The following is an 8,236-nucleotide window of genomic DNA, read 5'->3' as shown; positions in this document are numbered from 1 at the left end:
TCCGGAGGCTAAGGCAGGAGAATTGTTTGAACCTGGGAGGTGGAGGTTGCAGTGAGCCGAGATCGTGGCACTGCACTCCAGCCTGGGTGACAGAGTGAGACTTTGTCTCAAAAAAAAAAAAAAAAAAAAAAAGGAATAGTATAAGGATTCTAGGTTGATAGCTTTTTTCTTTGAATATGTTTGAACTGTTATTCTGTCTTCTTGCTTGTTTTGATTCTAATGAGAAACTGATGTAATCCTTAGTTTTGTTCTGCTGTATACGACATGTATTTTTTTCCTTGGATGCTTTTAAGATTCTTTTATCACTCGTTCTGAGCAATTTGATTATGAAGTATTTTCATTAGCTTTCTTCATATTTCTTGTGCTGAGCTTCTGAAGGCAGGTCTGTGGGTAAAGATAGTGATAGAAGGATTAAAATAATGATGGGAGCTTAGGGAAGTTCTCTTTTGAATAATTCAGTGTAATCAATGCAGTAGGAAGCAAGGTCATTGTGTGAGAATGAGGATAGGAGACAAGACATTGGGTATGAATGAAGGTATAAAACTAATATGTAGGAAAATCAATGAACAGGGACCTGTAATGAGATGTTCAAGCATCTTTAAGGTCCTACTTAACATCAGTAATTATGAAGTTAAAGTCAGCATGATTGGGTGTTTTTTTTCAGATTCAGCTGCATGGGTGCAAGCACTTAGTAAGTGTAAAGTAGGGATGGCTAATATGGTCATTTTGCCAAGTGATTACAGCAATTTAGAGAGGGGCAGGGAGTTGAGGATGCAAGCAAGTGGATGATTGTTGATTATTAAATATATCTATATCAAACTTCCTCAATCAGAGTGAAAACTATTAAAGTCAGTACCTTTCCTCTAGAAGGTTTTGGGCATGTATTTGCAGACCACACATGGGTGTATTGTAACAGCAGAAAGCAAGGGGCTAGAGGAAATTGTCTTACCAGAGCAAATAAACTCTGTTTTTGAATCAAGTGCTTTGTAAAGTTCTTAACGTGGTCCACGCAGCTCTGACTGTCGTGGATCCAGCCTATCAGGGCAGCCTCCCCTTCACAGCAAGTTCCCACTGTTCTCTAAACTTCAGACACACTGCACCTCTTCCTGTCCCTTGCCTTTTCCACATCTTTGCACATGCAGCTCCCTCTGCAGGAATGCTTTCCCCTTCCCCACTGGCCTATTCATGTCTGAGCTTTCCTGAGTAATTCAAATATTACTATAATAATAAGCTAAGTATTTGGTTAGAGTGCTTCCTTCTTAGCACTCGTCATAATTTTAATGTTTTTGTCATTGATAACTGTCTGTTAATATGCTGTAAGTTTCCCACCTTGCCTGTTTTTAGCCCCCATAGAACCTAGCTCTCCCGCACATTTGTAGGTTGTAATAAACAACTTTTTTTTTTTTTTTGAGACAAGGTCTTGCTTTGTCGTCCAGGCTGGAGTGAAGTGGTATGACTGTGGCTCACTACAGCTTTGCCCTCCTTGGCTCAAGCAATCCTCGCACCTCAGCTTCCTGAGTAGCTGGAACTACAGGCGTGTTCCCACGCCCAGCTAATTTTTTAATTTTTCGTAGAGACGGGGTTTCGCCATCTTGCCCATGCTTGTCTCAAACTCCTGAGCTTAAGCAATCCTTCTGCTTCTGTCTCCAAAAGTGCTGGGATTCCACTACTAAAGATTTGTAAACAAATGAATAGAGATGAAAGCAAATTAAGTGATATGTGAAGTCTGGTGAGGAGAGCAACATCTTTCTTTTGGAGAATTCTCGAGGCACCGGCTAATGCTATATGCCTATTCTTTTTTTTTTTTTTTTTTTTTTGAGACGGAGTCTCGCTCTTTCGCCCAGGCCGGACTGCAGTGGCGCCATCTCGGCTCACTGCAACCTCCACCTCCCAGGTTCACGCCATTCTCCTGCCTCAGCCTCCAGACCTGGCCCGGGTAATTTTTTGTATTTTTAGTAGAGACGGGGTTTCACCGTGTTAGCCAGGATGGTCTCGATCTCCTGACCTCGTGATCCGCCTGCCTCGGCCTCCCAAAGTGCTGGGATTACAGGCGTCAGCCACCGCGCCCGGCCTGCTATATACCTATTCTTTAATAATTTGCCCTGAACCTTGCAGAGGAACCTCTCTCTTAGACTCAGGACCCGAGCTAGGCTTTGGGAGGCGCCTGCGCACTGGGCTCGCCGGATATACGCAAGGGCGTGGGGCGGAGCTCTGGTAACCCAGGCAACAGCCCGGAAGCCGCTGGCTGGGTTAACCTGTGGCGCGCTCCGCGGTTCCGGCGCCTGAAGTTTTAGCTGCGGTGGCGGCGGCAGTCGGGACCTACTGCAAGGCAGGTTGAGATGATGGATCTGAGGCTTGCAGCTCGCAGTCCCAACGAGCCTTAGGGACCAGGGCTACCAAAAGGGTGGGGAGAACGGTGGTGGCATCTGTCTGTTGCCTGGGTTCCAGGCGCCCGGTTGGGGAATCCTTACTTCAGGAAGCGCAGCCGCGGCTCTGTGTTTTGAGAGTGCAAGTACGTGTCAGGGTGCGTGTCTGGGTATGTTTGTGCGTGGCGCCAGAGCACCTCGAGTATGCGCGTGCACACCGCTTTCGGGAGCTTTTGCACAGAGCTGGTAATTGGGGGTACTCGATTGTAGCGTTGGGGGAGTTCACCGTGTAGCAGGAGAGAGGCAAACTATCCAGGGTGCTTTGGGACCGGGAGCGTCATTTAAATCGATGGATGTCAGAGAGGGGCTTCTCAGAAGGCTCCGCCTGTGAGTTTTGAGGAGTCCGTGGAAGTTAACCCAGTAGAGAAGAGAGTGAGCCTAATGAGTGTTCCAAGCAGAGGGAAAAGAATGGTTGCAACTGTGTGTGAGGCGAGAGCTTGGTTTTAGGATTTGCGGGAGATGTGAGAGAACACTGGAAAGAAAAGTCAGCCGGGCCATATGGGGGAGAGGGTCTGAATGCCAAGCTGAGTTGGATTGCTTTTGACAGTGGGGAGCCATCCGAATCTAGAGGAAGTAGGTAAAGGGTTCAGATCTATTCTCTATCCATGTATTTAGGTAGGATTGAATCAACAGTGTTTGGAAAGAGTTCTTGTTTCTCTTTGATCAGTTTTCCACACCAGTCAGAGTGGATTTACTAAGTCCAGTCATAACTATCCCGTTTAAAATTCTTCAGTGGTTTCCTATGGTCTTAGGTGTTCAGATTGCTGTGGCTCACAAGACTACAATCTGCTGTCTGCCTTTCTTCCTTTAACCTCTCACCCTCTCAGATCTTTGTTAATTGAACTGAACTTCTCAAACTCTTCGTAAATGCATTTTCCCTTGCCTGGAATATTCCTTCCCCTGCTTCTAACTTTTATTCGTATTTTAGCTCTCAGTGCAAACATTTTTGGGGGTATTACAGAGAGGAGAAGCTTTTACTTACTGCATAGAGTTAGTTAGGTACTTTCATGGCACACAGAATTTACTTCCCATGCTGCCCTTTTGTTGTAAATACTTGTTTAATTGCGGTCCTGTTAGAAACTCTTAACTCTGCAAGGGCATAGACTATTCTACTTTCTTGTTATATCTGGTGCCTCGCTTTTAGATGGTGCTTCAAAATATTAGTTACATTAATAGATGGATGATGAAGTCAGTGAGTGAAGAGTGAAAGGGAGACTAATTAGAATAATGAGAGCCTGAACAAAAATATTTTTAGTAGAGATGGAGAAGAGCGGGCAAGAGAGATTTTTAGGGAAAAAGTTAATAGATTCTGTTATATGATTCACTAAGAGATAAGGAACAGAGGTGATGCTGAGGTTTTAAATTGGAGCAACTAGGATTGTAATTCTGTAAATTCAGCTTAATTGAACACATTTATCGAGTCAACCAGTTATATATCAGCAAGTAGAGATTTGGGGTATGATGATGAGCTGTATTTTGATATACTGTATTTGTGATATTTGGGAGATGTATATAGTAGGTAGTTAGAAATGAGCATTTGGTGTTTTTGTTTTGTTTTTGTTTGTTTATTTTAAGAGACAGAGCCTCACTTTGTCACCTAGGCTGGAGTGCAGGGGCGCCATCGTAGCTTACTGCAGCCTCCAATTCCTGGGCTCAAGCAGTCCTCCCACCTCAGCCTCCTGAGTAGCTGAAACTATAGGCACTCACTGCCACTCCTGGCTAATTAAAAAAAAATTTTTTTTTTAGAGACAGAGTCTTGCTATGTTGCACAGGCTGGTCTTGAGCTTCCTGCCTCAAGCGATCCTCCAGCCTCAGCCTCCCGAGTTGCTGGGATTACAGATGCGAGCCACTGTGTTTGAAGTTTTGAGGAAAGGTGTGAATCATTGATTTGGGACTCATTTTCACAGTGTGTTTGTTTGTCCATACATTCATAGCTTTGCTCAAGGGAGTTGGTGAGGTCACTGAGGGAGGATGTGAACTGCCCCTTTGTGATCAAGAAAGCAGCTCCATGAGAGCTGGCACCATATTAGACTTGTTTACTAATATCTTAGTTTATTTAGTTTACTTAGTTTTCTTGTTTATTTGTATCTCTAATGCCTAGCCAGTGCCTGGTGTGTGCTGCACTCCCCCAAATAATTATTGAATGAAAGGAGAGGGTATCTAATGGAAAGACAAGAAGAATGAGAACTGAGATAGAACTGGGTGGAAATCCTTGATTAAATTGTTTGTGTGGAGGAGGACAATAGAGCCTGTGAAGAAAAGGAGAAAAGAATAGAAGAGGCCAGGTGTGGTGGCTCACGCCTGTAATCCCAGCACTTTGGGAGGCCAAGGCAGGTAGATCACGAGATCAGGAGTTCGAGACCAGCCTGACCAACATGGTGAAACCCCGTTTCTACTAAAAATACAAAAGTTAGCCGGGCATGGTGGCACGCGCCTGTAATCCCAGCTATTCAGGAGGCTGAGGGAGGAGAATCGCTTGAACCCGGGAGGTGGAGGTTGCAGTGAGCTGAGGTCGTGCCACTGCACTCCAGCCTGGTAACAGAGCAAGACTCCGTCTCAAAAAAAAAAAAAAAAAAAAAAAGAAAGCTTTTCAGTGCAAAGGTGGGGTCAGAGTTTTTGTAATTAATAAAACTTGGAGGTAGAACTAAGGAATAGTAAATACAGGTGCTAAAGTGTACCTTTTCATGAAGCTGGATGGCAAGAGAAGGGCAAAGATGGGATAGCAGCTTAACTATACCTGTGTTATCCTACTGTACACAGGTAGTAAATTACCACAGATTTAGTGGCCTAAAACAATTACTATTTATCATTTCACAATTTCTGTGGGTTGTGAGTTTGGACATGGCTTAGTTAGATTCTTTGCTTAGGGTCTTCCAAAGCTGTAATCAAGTCGTTGGCCAGTATGCATTCTCATCTGGAGTTTTAGCTTCTGAATAAGTAAAATATTCTAAATGTAACTTGAAATACTTTTCCCCCCATTTTTAAGAGTAACATAGGTCCATTATAGAAAATTTGGGAAATATAAAAGCAAACAGAGGTAACCCAATTCTGGCAAAGTTTTCCAGCATGTGCTTTACAGTCAGTCAGACCTGGTCTTGAGTGTCAGCTCTTGGCTCTGCCTGTTATTATTTGTATAACTTTGAGCTATATACTTTCTCTAAGCCTCATTTTTCATTTTTTTTGAATTTTAATATTCTTAATATTTTTAAATTTTGTTTCAAGTTCTAGGGTACACGTGCGGTATGTGCAGGTTTGTTTCATAGGTAAACGTGTGCCATAGTGGTTTGCTGCATCTATCAACCCATCACCTAGGTATTAAATCTAGCATGCATTAGCTATTTTTCCTGATGCTCTGCCTCCCTGCATACCCCTGCCATCCGACAGGCCCCAGTGTGTGTTGCTCCCCTCCCTGTGTCCATGTGTTCTCATTGTTCAGCACCCACTTATAAGTGAGTACATGTGGTGTTTGATTTTCTGTTCCTGCATTCGTTTGCCAAGTATCATTATACTTGGCAGTTCCATCCATGCCCCTGCAAAGGACATGATCTCATTCCTTTTTATGGCTGTATAGTATTCCATGGTTTATATGTACCACATTTCTTTATTCAGTCTATCAATGATGGGCATTTGGGTTGATTCCATCTCTTTGCTATTGTGAATAGTGCTGCAGTGAACATATATGTGCGTGTATCTTTATAATTGAATGATTTATTTTCCTTTGGGTATATATGCAGAAATGTGATTGCTGGGTCAAATGGTATTTCTGGTTCTAGGTCTTTGAGGAATCGCCACACTGTCTTCCACAATGGTTGAACTAATTTGCATTTCCACCAACAGTGTAAAATTGTTCCTATTTCTCCACAGTCTTGCCAGCATGTGTTGTTTCTTGACTTTTTAATAATCGCCATTCTGACTGGCATGAGATGGTATCTCATTGTAGTTTTGATTTGCATTTCTCTAACGATCAGTGATGTTGACTTTTTTCCATACGTTTGTTGGCTGTATAAATGTCTTCTTTTGAGAAGTTTGTGTTCATGTCCTTTGCCCACTTATTAATGGGGTTGTTTGTTTTTTTCTTGTCAATTTAAGTTCCTTGTAGACTCTGGATATTAGCCCTTTGTCAGATGGAGAGATTGCAAAATTTTTCTCTCATTTTGTAGGTTGTCTGTTTGCTCTGATGATAATTTCTTTTGCTGTGCAGAAGCTCTTTAGTTTAATTGGATTCCATTTGTTAAGTTTTGCTTTCGTTACAATTGCTTTTGACATTTTCATCATGAAATCTTTGCCTGTGTGTATGTGCTGAATGGTATTGCTTAGATTTTCTTCTAGGGTTTTTATAGTTTTGGGTTTTACATTTAAGCCTTTAATTATCCTGAGTTGATTTTTGTCTATGGTGTAAGGAAGGGGTCCAGTTTCAATTTTCTGCATATGGCTCACCAGTTCTCCCAACACTATTAAGTAGGGAATCCTTTCCGCATTGCTTGTTTTTGTCAGGTTTGTTGATGATCAGATGGTTGTAGATGTGCAGTCTTATTTTTGAGTTCTCCATTCTGTTCCGTTGGTCTATATGTCTGCTTTTGTAGCAGTACCATGCTGTTTTGGTTATTGTAGCCTTGTAGTATAGTTTGAAGTAGGGTAGCATGATGCCTCCAACTTTGTTCTTTTTGTTTAGGATTGTCTTGGCTATATGGGCCCTTTTTTGGTTCCATATGAATTTTAAAATAGTTTTTTCTAATTCTGTGAAGATGTTAATGGTAGTTTAATAGGCATAGTATTGAATCTATAAATTACTTAAAAATGGCAGTATGGCTATTTTCACTGTATTGATTCTTCCAGTCTCATTTTTCTTATTTGGGAAAAGGGTTAATTGTTGTCACTGACATCATTATCCTCAACATTTAAATACAATTTTGTATGCTAGGCAGGTGTATTAGTTCATTCTCATGCTGCCATAAAGAAATACTCGAGACTGGGTAATTTATAAAGAAAAGAGGTTTAATTGACTCACAGTTTTGCAGGCCTCAGGAAACTTACAATTATGGCAGAAGGCCAAACAGAAGCAGGTACCTTCTTCACAAGGTGGCAGGAGAGAAAGTGAGTGCAAACAGGGGAAATGCCAGACACTTGTAAACCCATCAGATCTCATGAGAACTCACTATCATGAAAACAGCAAGAGGGAAACTGCTCCCCATGATCCAATCACTTCCCACTGGGTCCCTCTCATGACACATGGGGATTATGGGGACTACAATTCGAGATGAGATTTGGGTGGGGACGCAGCCAAACCATATCAGCAGGGGTTCTAAGCACTTATATATTTAATTAGTTCTGTTTTATAGTTAGTGAAAAAGCTGGGATGTGAACCCAGACAGTGATTCCAGACTGTATTCTTAGCCTTTATACTATATTGTCTCTCAAGACAGAACAGGCTTCACAGGGTTGTGGGATCAAATGTGAAGCTCTTAGCAGAGATAAGTGCTTTATTAATAATGCCTATATTCTAACATCATTGAGAATATACTATACATACAGTTCTGTATTCTACTTTTTATACTTCTTATGTATTTTCCTGTCATTAAACATTTTTAATTTTAATGGATACATAATTCATCATATAGGTATACTGACATTTTATGACTCTTGTTTTTGCAGAGTAAATTGGAGATCTAAGTGGTTAAAGATCTAAGTGGTTAAAATACATTAGATTCATGTCTTTGAATAACTATTGTTTTCCTATCTTTTAAAATAACAGCTTTATTGAGCTATAATTCACCCTTTAAAGTATACAGTTCAGAGGTTTTTAGTCAATT

General features: G+C 41.5%; 1 protein-coding gene across 6 annotated transcripts in view; it reads left to right on the top strand.

The window, feature by feature from the left end:
* Positions 1 to 2,192: 2,192 nt before the first annotated feature.
* The window catches only part of SPICE1 (spindle and centriole associated protein 1), a 69,956-nt gene continuing 63,912 nt past the window's right edge, over positions 2,193 to 8,236 (top strand). For 3 of the 6 annotated variants that reach the window (XM_054680903.2, XM_016941668.4, XM_009446162.5), the window contains exon 1: positions 2,217 to 2,329. The gene's annotated coding sequence lies outside the window, so the exon portion shown is untranslated. Of the gene's footprint in view, positions 2,513 to 8,236 lie in introns of all 6 variants that reach the window. The other 3 variants (XM_009446165.5, XM_001158122.7, XM_009446164.5) reach the window with 3 other exon arrangements.

The sequence above is a fragment of the Pan troglodytes genome, chromosome 2 (genome assembly GCF_028858775.2).
Source record: "Pan troglodytes isolate AG18354 chromosome 2, NHGRI_mPanTro3-v2.0_pri, whole genome shotgun sequence".
NCBI lineage: Eukaryota > Metazoa > Chordata > Mammalia > Primates > Hominidae > Pan > Pan troglodytes.
The sequence above is the reverse complement of the archived record's forward strand: the minus strand, read 5'-3'. Positions and strand labels throughout refer to the sequence as shown.